This window comes from Heterodontus francisci, chromosome 30 (assembly GCF_036365525.1).
Source record: "Heterodontus francisci isolate sHetFra1 chromosome 30, sHetFra1.hap1, whole genome shotgun sequence".
NCBI classification, from domain to species: domain Eukaryota; kingdom Metazoa; phylum Chordata; class Chondrichthyes; order Heterodontiformes; family Heterodontidae; genus Heterodontus; species Heterodontus francisci.
In genome coordinates, this window is record NC_090400.1 from 43,847,919 (window position 1) to 43,858,643 (window position 10,725).

The window sequence follows — 10,725 nt, forward strand, 5'->3', positions numbered from 1 at the left end:
TCGCGCATCAGCTGAATCGAAATGTACCCTCACCACTTCCAACTCCAATAAAACTTTAGAAAGCCCACGTCAATTCCACTTCTCTTACTTTTATTGCTTGTGTCCCTTCAAAACCTTTTGCCACATTGATTTTATTCTGATTGATGACACTGGGTCGACCTAATTGGCAATTCAGAGGAGAAAGAACACTGATCAGAGTTGAAGAACTATCCAGTTCAACATAACATCGATTTTTTTTATAAGAACACAACAAAAGCAAAATACTACAGATGCTGGAAATCTGGATTTTAAAAAAAACCAGAAAATGAAAGAAACGCACAGCTGGGCCAGCTCAGCACCTCTGATAAAAGGTCATCGACCTGAAAACACTGGGCTACATTTTCCCAACTCAGGAGTGGCAGGCTTGTAGGCGGGCTGGGGGAATAATAAAATAGGGGGAAGCTGTGTCATTCCCGCCATCAGGGAACTTTCCCAGGGGTGGGCTGGGATTAGGATCAGCTATCTGTTTCATGGAGGTGGGCAGCCAATTAACATCATTTAGGCCCCCAATAAGGGGTGATTTTGCAGCCTCGCCAGCATTTTGCGACCAGCGGAGTGCCCCCCGCCCTCCCTGCACCGTGTGCGGATCCACCAGCTCAATTGAGGCAGCCTCCCTGCAGCAGGCCAAAGGTTCAATGGCCCAATGACAAGGCCACGGGCAGGAAAGGTCTCAATTCCGGCTCAAATGATCCACCCAGCGGGGTTTCCTCTCCAATCCAAGGACCTTAATGGGTTTGGACCTCATAATTTTTTTAGTTATTTCCGCATGTCGGAGGGCACTTTTTAAAATTCATTCATGGGATGTGGGCGTCATTGGCCAGGCCAGCATTTATTGCCCATCCCTAATTGCCCTTGAGAAGGTGGTGGTGAGCTGCCTTCTTGAACTGCTGCAGTCCATGTGGAGTAGGGACACCCACAGTGCTGTTACGAAGGAAGTTCCAGGATTTTGACCCAGTGACAGTGAAGGGAGGGTGATATAGTTCCAAGTCAGGATGGTGTGTGGCTTGGAGGGGATCTTGTAGGTGATGGTGTTCCCATGCATCTGCAGCCCTTGCCCTTCTTTGTGGTAGAGTTCACAGGTTTGGAAGGTGCTGTCTAAGGAACCTTGGTGTGTTGCTGCAGTGCATCTTGTAGATGGTACACACTGCTGCCACTGTGCGTCCATGGTGGAGGGTGTAAATGTTTGTGGAGAGGGTACCAATCAAGCAGGATGTTTTGTCCTGGATGGTGTCGAGCTTCTTGAGTGTTGTTGGAGCTGCACTCATCCAGGCAAGTGGAGAGTATTCCATCACACTACTGACTTGTGCCTTGTAGATGGGGGTCAAGCTTTAGGGAGTCAGGAGGTGAGTCACTCACCACAGTTTACCTAGCCTCTGACCTGCTCTTGTAGCCACAGTATTTATATGGCAACTCCAGTTCAGCTTCTGGTCAATGGTAACCCCCAGGAATTCAAGTGCTCTCGTGGTCCCCGACCTGCCTCAGTTGTGCCCACCTCTCCCAGTGGGGCTGCTGCTACAAAGCTGTCAGTCCTTAATAAGATGGCAAACATGGAGGTGGCCAATTAGGAAGCCATCTCCGGGAAGATTGAGCTGTCGGGCATGCTGCCGTGAAGAGCCGGCTCGGAACCCCATTTGGTCCTGACATTGGGATCCCGAAGCCTGCGGGAAAATGCAGCTCATTAACTCTGTTTCTTTTTCTCTCTCCACAGATGTTGCCTGACCTGCTGCATATTTACAACATTTTCTATAATTTATTTCCAAATTAAAAATGTACTATTACTAAATGTTGATAGTGAGGATTCGCTGCTTGTATTGAGCACTGTGCATTGTGTTACAGCAAGCTCTATCCCAGACACCCCCTATTAGTGGTTAATTTCCAGAACAAAGGTAAAATATAACCACAAGATAATAACAACTAAACAAGATTTTAAACATTAGACGAACTGAGTTGCAGTTAAACCTTCATGGAATAAAGTGCACCAGTCACCTTTGCTTATATGATCCACAGACAGAGAATGAACGAGGGATAACTGATTATGACCAACTGGTAATTTAGGATAATACTGGGTCCATATGCTGGGAAAGTAAAACGCCCATGGTGTCTACAACATGCAGTGCATTTATATCATAGAAATACACAAACATAAAAAAAGATACAAACGCTGCAGAAGTTAGTGATAAAGTCAAGTGTGTTCACTGGATAAATATGATGCAACTCGTATTGCTATCTCGCAGAACCAAATGGGCCGAGGCAGTGTTTACACCATGGGACTGGGTGGCGTCATGTTCATATCATTAGTCTGTTTTGGCAAACAAAATGCTCACACAGCAGCTTGTGTTTTGTGTGAAGGCTGAAGTGGGTATGGTGTATATCAATATATGGCTGCATTGTTCTGTTTGAAACCAGTGGGTCACAATGTGCTTCAAGTGGCAGCAGTGGTGATTTATGTGAAGGCTTTTATTGTTTTTCTTCACTGGGATTTCTTGAGCTTTACAGTTTGCTTGTGGATTGTTTCTTCCTGACAAAAGGGGATACCATTATTTTATGAATAATTGGATTGTATGGATTAATACATCAAGCCTGATTATCTAAACAGTTGATCAGATAAAACACTTTTCTTTTCAAGCAAGGAATACTTGATTTTGTAAAAAAAAGTTGAAGCCTTGAATGTTAATCCGCAAAGTTCCTTACCCGAAAATGAGAACAGTAAGTGCCAGAAACACACAGCAAGTCTGGCAGAATCTGTGTAGAGAGGAACAGATTTAATGTTTCAGGTCTGTGACCCTTCAACAGAACAGGGTCACAGACCTGAAACGTTAACTCTGTTTCTGTTTACTGTTATGACGGTGCTTCTGTTTTTTGTTATAAGTATATATTTTTTAAGGAATTCATAGTCAAACTAAATAAATGTTGGACCAGTTTTGTTTCCCAAGAGTTCACTGAAAGAACTGGTTTGGCAACAATGTTTACTGGTTGTCACATGACTCAAGTTAAAAATGGAACAGCAACCCTGATAACAGGGAAAGATGTGGGCAGAGAAGTGACAGGCGCCCCTTGATAGGACAAGCCCGGGAGCAGTAGCGCGCACCTGAGAGGGCCGAAAACTGACAAGCTTTTGGTCGTAGTGTCAGTGTGCTTTACCTTCTGGAGTGAGATAAAGCCTGCTGCTGAAGAAGTGTCAAGGAAAGAGGGAAGACCACAACCCAGATCGCTTTCCAGTAACTCCCTAAAAGACCCTGAGAAGTCCACTGTGTCAATTCATCTCATCTCCTGTCTTTGAAAAAAAGCCTGCTAAATTACTTCTCAACGCCACCTGAAAAGAACTGTTCTAAAAGATCTCAGTGACCCCTCTTTGTGTACTCAGAAGTTAGACCGTATGCCAGTTTTGGATCACAATATATCTCATCTGCTGTTTTCTTCAGCAATGAGCATGTATTCAGCCCAAGTGTTTTTTTGTCTGTAACAGAGCTCTGAATTTTTTTTAAATCCCTTTTATTTTTTCAGTTAACCAGTATATGTGTGTGAGAGGGAGGTGTTAAGGTAAAAAGGGAACATTAAAATTTCAATCTGTGTGTTTATGCTTTACTTCATTACTGGTTAAGACTTATTTTATGATAAACTGATAATTTTGTTGTTCATTAAAGATACCTGGTTAGTGTGTTTTATTCTGGGGAAAATAGAGTATATGATTGACCTTATTGGTAAGTGGGAAAATTTAAATATATGTTGTGACCTGTGGAGAAGTGGGACTAGAATAAACAGTGCACTCCTCCTGCCTCGGCCATAACACTACACAGATGCAGTCAGACCTGCTGAGTGTTTCCGACACTTTCTGTTGTCATTTCAGAGTTACAGCATCCACAGTATTTTGCTGTTACTTAAGTTCCTTCCCCTACCTCCGTTGAAAAAGAAATTAAGCGCTGATGTTAATATCCTGCGACACTCAATCCCAATTCCTCACTGATCCTGTTCTTTTTAATAACAGATTTTAAAAATTAAGCAATGACACATGTTTGGATGAGATGCTCGGATGGAGAATGCTTAAAGTTTTTTCCCCATCTTGATGATTGGTTTGGCAAGTTTGCAATTTACTGTTGTCCTTTTTTGATATTTCTCACTGTCCATTTCTAAAGGTACAAATGTGTGAGTATCAGCATTCCTCCCATAGCACGCTCATTCATGATTGAATCAGGACAAATGAGGTTTTGCCAGGCTACTCCACTATGTGGGGCATCATGGCTAACATAATGTTGGCACATTCGTGCCCTATTGATCAAGAGTAGAAATTCTCCCTTTGTGGAGTCATTAATGCCAATTGTGCACTCTACTGGCACTCCAGGTGAGACAATCTACTGCAGCATGGACCAGGGATTAAGCCTGGTCCATTGGCTGAAATAACACCAGTGCATTTATCCACTGGACTATTGGTGATGGGGGTTGCCTGTCTTCCTGGCCAATGTTCAGTTGAAAATAAAACATTATTTCATTTTTAGTCATTTCTAGACACACTTCGAGCAAGCAAGCTCATTCGACAGCACCGTCCAAACGCGTGACCTCTACCACCTAGAAGGGCAAAGGCAGCAGATGTATGGGAACACCATCACCTTCAAATTACCCTCCAAGCCACACACCATCCTGACTTGGAACTATATCGCCGTTCCTTCACTGGGTCGCTGGGTCAAAATCCTGGAACTCCCTTCCGAACAGCACTGTGGGTGCACCTACCTCACATGGACTGCAGCGGTTCAAGAAGGCAGCTCACCACCTTCTCAAGGGCAATAGGGATGGGCAATAAATGATGGCCTAGCCAGCAACGCCCACATCCTACGAATAAATAATTAAAAAAAAAAATCAGTGTTCAAACCTCCAGTAATTCATACCTTCATGCTGTGTTTAGTGGCCATCCTCAAGTCACTACTCTTCCTGTCCAATCCTAGACTGTGCATGTTGGCAGGCTGTTCCACCATGGAGAGGATCACAGCTGTACAATTCCACAGGAGTTATTTCATTGATCGCAGGAATGGAACTTGATTTTATTTTCTCTTCCCTATTTCATTTTCCAAAAATATACTTTATTCATAAAAATTTCTAAAACACATTACATAACAGTTCAAATTTGACATTACATAAAATGCAATAAAGATCAGTTTCTTTCAATACAGTACATGAGATGCCTCACCACACATGCCATTTCAGGCTATATTTACAATGTATATTTACATTTCATGTAAAACATTCTCTCGTGCATACAGCCCAAGGGGTTTTACACGGATTCCCGCCCCTCAATGGCAGGAGGGCCTTCCACAGTGGTCGTTCCCATTGAGCCTTTGTCGCGGCTGCCCCAAGCTTTAGTGTGTCCCTCAGCACGTAGTCCAGGACCTTGGAATGTGCCAGTCTGCAACACTCGGTCATTGACATCGCTTTGTATTGGAAGAGCAGCAGGTTTTGGGCAGATCAAAGATCTTTTTTCACCAAGTTGTTGGTCTCCCAGCAACAGTTAATGTTTACTTTGGTGTGGATTCCTGGGAACCACCCATAGAACACTGAGTCCCACGTCATGGAGCTGTTCAGGATGAACATTGACAAAAACCACTGCATCTCTTTCCAGACCTGCTTCGCGAAGGCACATTCCAGAAGGAAGTGGGCAATGGTCTCTTCTCCACCGCAGCCGCTTCAAGGGCAGCATGTGGAGGCGGTGAGACTTTGAGCAGGGAGGGCCCTTCTCACCACCAGCCAAGCTACGTCTTGGTGCTTGTTTGAAAGATCTGGCGATGAGGCATTCTGTCAAATGAGTTTGACAGTCTGCTCGTGGAGCCATCCGGCAGGATCCACCATCTCCTTTTCCTGCAGGGCCTCGACGATGTTACATGCGTGATGGACTTGTGGTCAAAGGTGTTTTTCTGCACAAACTTTTCCACGAGGGTCAGATGGTATGGCATGGTCCACCTGAATGGAGTGTTCCGTGGCAATGTGGCCAGACCCATACTTCGCAATACCAGGGACAGATAGAACCTCAGCACAGAGTGACATTTGGCATTTGTGGACCAAGGGTCTACACACAGCTTGATGCACACAAAGCTGGCCATCAGGATGGGTACGTTTTAATTCACTGACGTCAATTGCAGCATCTTAGCTGCTGCTGGCTGATACTGGCGAAATCAGCACTGATCAGCGATGGAATTTGCTACTTTCTGGTCTATACAGCGCAGTCACCCACACTGCGTTTGTTAACTGCCTGATCCATTTCTTGCAACATGTGTGACCGTGGAGGATTGGCCTTTTCTCGCACCTGAGCAACAACTGAGACTCATCTGCCGATTCGATGGGAGACGTCATCATCCATTTCTATTAGAATATCAGCCACATTCCATAGAGCTTGGAACTCATTCTGTATTTGTAGCAGAGGTGCCCCAAACTATGGTCCATAGGCCACTTGCAGCCTCCAAGACCAAACAACTCAGTCCTATTTATGCTTATTCGGTATTTGAATTGTGTAGATCTGGAAGTTTGGCAAAGGCTGCTGCCTTTTTGATAGATACATGCTAAATGAGATCTGGAAGTGTCTGTAAGTTGATGTAAACATGGATTTAAACTTTATACATATCCTACAAAGCTCCTTGGTTTGCACCTAAGAAGCCAAAAGAAACTAAAAATGTAAAGTATAGTCTATTCAGCCTGTCCTTACTGTAAAGTAAATTTTGCTAATCTATTTACAACCGAGACTCCTGTTGTCAGAAGGTTGTGGCCCTGAGTTTGAGATTTGGCTTGTTTTGTACTTTGATCATTAGTGATATCGCTAGTTTGCACACAACTACAATAAAATCTATATTGTGAATTCATTGTGATTAAGGAAGCGGGAGACATGTTAAAAAAAATCATTTTCTTGCCAGCTGTGTGAAATCCAGCGCTGGCCACAAGGGTGAAAAATAAACAGCACAAAAAAGTGAACAACCTAATTTCCGAATCTCTCCATGGCCTCACCCCTTCCTATCTCTGCAACCTCCTCCAGCCCTACAACCCTCTGTATCTGCGCTCCTCTAATTCTGGCCTCTTGCGCAACCACAATTTTAATCACTCCACCATTGGTGGCCGTGCCTTCAGCTGCCGAGGCCCTGAACTCTGGAATTCACTCCCGAAACCTCTCCAATTCTCTTACTTGCTTACTTCCTTTAGGATGCTCCTTAAAATTTATATGTTTGATCAAACTTATAGCCATCTGCCCTAATATCTCCTTGTGTGGTTCAGTATCACATTTTGTTTTATAATCCTTGGGACGTTTTATTATGTTAAAGGTGCTATATAAATATAAGTTGCTGTTGTTGTGTTGTTAATTTGGGAGTCATTGCCATTGGAGAACTCCTTGTCAAAGCTTCACCCAGTAACTGTGCAGGGACTTTGTCTCTGTGTCATTGTTCCATGAGAGTTATCAGATGACCTCCAACACAAAGCACACACATCCTGCACAACTGAGTGCACCAACAAAAGCAATTGGTATGTTGTAATACTTAATGAATTCGTTGAACATATATTGTTATGGACAGATGAGAGATGACAAGGATGCCTCCCACTTTTTCACCTCTTGTCTGACTGAAGACAGTGTGTTTTTTTTTAAAGTGTTTTATCCCGAGTACTTTAATTGTCAAGAACAGACAAACGACAGGTTTTTTTGGCAAGTTGTAAAAGAAAGATAAATGGTTGACTTGAAATGGTGCAGGCCTGTATTCCTTTTTCCTTGTTCACTGAAGAAAAAACTTGGGAGATTTAGGAGGACGGATGCGATGCTGCAAATTTCTCTTGTTATATTCCAAAATTCTGTGGCGAAACCCTGGTACGATATCTCAGGTGGGGAGTTCAAGGTCAACTTCAGTCTCTGCCTACATGTAGCTTAAAAGCTGATGGTGTTAGGCAGGGTCCTTTCTCTTCAATCGGACAGATGTTTCTCTCTCTGTCTTTGTCTGCCCAGAATATAACTTTATTAAAACTTCTTATTAGTAAACTAGTTTCTGTCATGTGACCTTCTCTTCTATTAAATTCATAAATAGTTTCTAATGGTTAGGCCATTATTCGACAATGGAGTTCAGGTGTCACTCAATCACATACCATTTTGATAAAGTAGAGCTTTTCACAACCATTCTCTGGAACTCAAGTTGGAGTCAAAAGGTTTGCAACAATATTGTTAACCCAATCAGTTGGAGAAATGCAGCTATTACCACATCAAGAGTCATTTCCATTTTAATGACTTTGCCAAGACTTGCCCAGACATGCAAAATTAGCTCAGGGTTCTTGCAGTTTCATGTGTATTGGCAGGAAAGAAAAGATCACCTGTCACCTCAATTCCATTTTGTTTTACAGGCAAAGTGTCCATTTTGGGTTCATTTCATAGGTTCATTTTATAGTTCATAAGTTCGTACTGTGAGTGTGGCAATACCCTAATGCATTTTCATTGCTTTTTTCAAACTTTGGGTGCTGACCAGATTGACACATTAACATTGTTTTAAAAAGGGGCCCAGTGGTGCAGCAGCAACATCTTGCATTAATATAGTGCCTTTTGCAGAGTAAAACATCCCAAGGTGCTTCACGAGAGTGTTATCAAATAAAATTTGACACCAAAATACATAAAGAGATATTAGGACAGATGAAAGAGATAGGTTTTAAGGAGCATCCTAAAGGAACAGGGAGAGGTGGAGAGGTTTAGGGTGGTGATTCTAGAGCTTTGGGTCGAAGCAACTGAAGGGTGATGGGTAAGACAAAGGATTACACCCCTAGGAAGAGAGGATATCTTTCCCCAAAGCAATGAAATGAAGTTCATTTGAAATGTTATCCTTCACACTCTAGTGGATGTTCCAGCACCCAGTTACACAGCTGAGGCTTGGGAGCAGATCTCTAACCTTTAGGTAGGGATATGGCCTGTGATATGTGGGAAACAGAGGGAAAAATGATCACAAAATTGCCTTTCCCTTGAGTGAGAATGTCATGCTCTTTGCTCACCCCATGTCCCTTATTGCTTTAATATCTTTCTTTTGCCCGATTCAGATGACCTTTTACATCATCCAACAAACATTCCACCAATGCGTCCTCTCTGTGTTTGTTTGTTTGATTATGTCCTCTTCCCCTTTTTGTCTGACTCTATTAAATACTTGTTCATATGATGCAGGTTCTGCTGGATACATTGGCCTACCTGTTTTCTCTACAGATGCCGATTGCTCTGCTGTGTGTTCCCAAAATTTTCAGGTGTTGTTCCAGTGTCCCAGCTACTTGCAGATCCTGTTATTAGCTTTTAGTGGGCACACAAAACTCCCTTCAATTCAGCACACATCATTCCTCAATATGAGTAATCAAAAGGATAACTAACACAGGAAGTGGAATATTGTTTGGGATAATAATACACAGTAGAAGGCTAGGTGCATATTTAAAGCAGACTAGAAGACTGTCTAACACAGCATATGAGATATTGACAGTTTACCTCTAGACTGGAAAAGCTTCATTCTCAAGCAATGATATTCCTTGCCGAGATGAGCACAAGACCTTGCTGATAAATAATATTTTAAAAAATCATGTGAAATCATTGCACAGGTGATCAGAATGATGGTACATGGTGTTTTATTTGAAACCCAAAGCTTCTCTTTAATTTAACAGCAAATAGCCAAAGTTCTCCTCTTATCAGTCATAACAGATGTGATAAAGGAACAAGCAATATTTGTGAAATTGGCCTCTAAAAACATTCTAGCGTGCAAGAAAACAGGAAACATTGAGGTTGAAATGATTTTGCAAACTGCTCTGTCGTGATATGTTGCTGCCTAAACACAGTTATTTCACAAAAAACTGAGAATTTACTCCAAAAGAGTAAAGATGCTGCAACAAGGCAAGGCCAATAAAAAATCTCAAAACTGAAATTGATAGATTTTTGTTAGATGGCAGTATTAAGGGATATGGAACCAAGGTGGGTAGATGGAGTTGAGATATAGAACAGGCGTGATATAACTGAATGGTGGAACATCAGGTAAACCTGGAGGGCTGAATGGCCTCCTCCTGTTCCTATGTGCCTTCCCTTACCCCTTCCATTTTACTAGAGGTTCTGATCTGTGCTGCTGCGTAGTTCCACAGGAGCGGCAGCCGTTTGACACCTCACTGAAGCAGGCAGTCATCGTGTGTGAACCTGAGCAGTGAGCACTGGCAACCTGTTCAACTATAAAGTGAGTGGAGGGGAGGAGATGGGCCCTTAAATAAGGAGACCAATACTGTACACAGTACTCCAGATGACAAACGCCGGTACAACTGAAGCATAACCTCCCTACTTTTGTATTCAATTTCCCTCGCAATAAACGATAACATTCTATTAGCTTTCTTAATTACTTGCTGTACCTGCATAATAACCTTTTGCGATTCATGCACGAGGACACCCAGATCCCTCTGCATCTCAAACCTCTGCAATCTCTCACCATTTAGATAATATACTTTTTTTATTCTTCCTGCCAAAATGGACAATTTCACATTTTCCCACATTACACTCCATTTGCCAGATCTTTACTTACCCTATCTATATCCCTTTGTAGCCTCCTATGTCCTCTTCACAAGTTACTTTCCTGCCTATCTTTGTGTCATCAGCAAATTTAGAACCATACCTTTGGTTCCTTCATCTAAGTCATTTATATAAATTGTAAAGTTGAGGCCCCAGCACTAATCCCT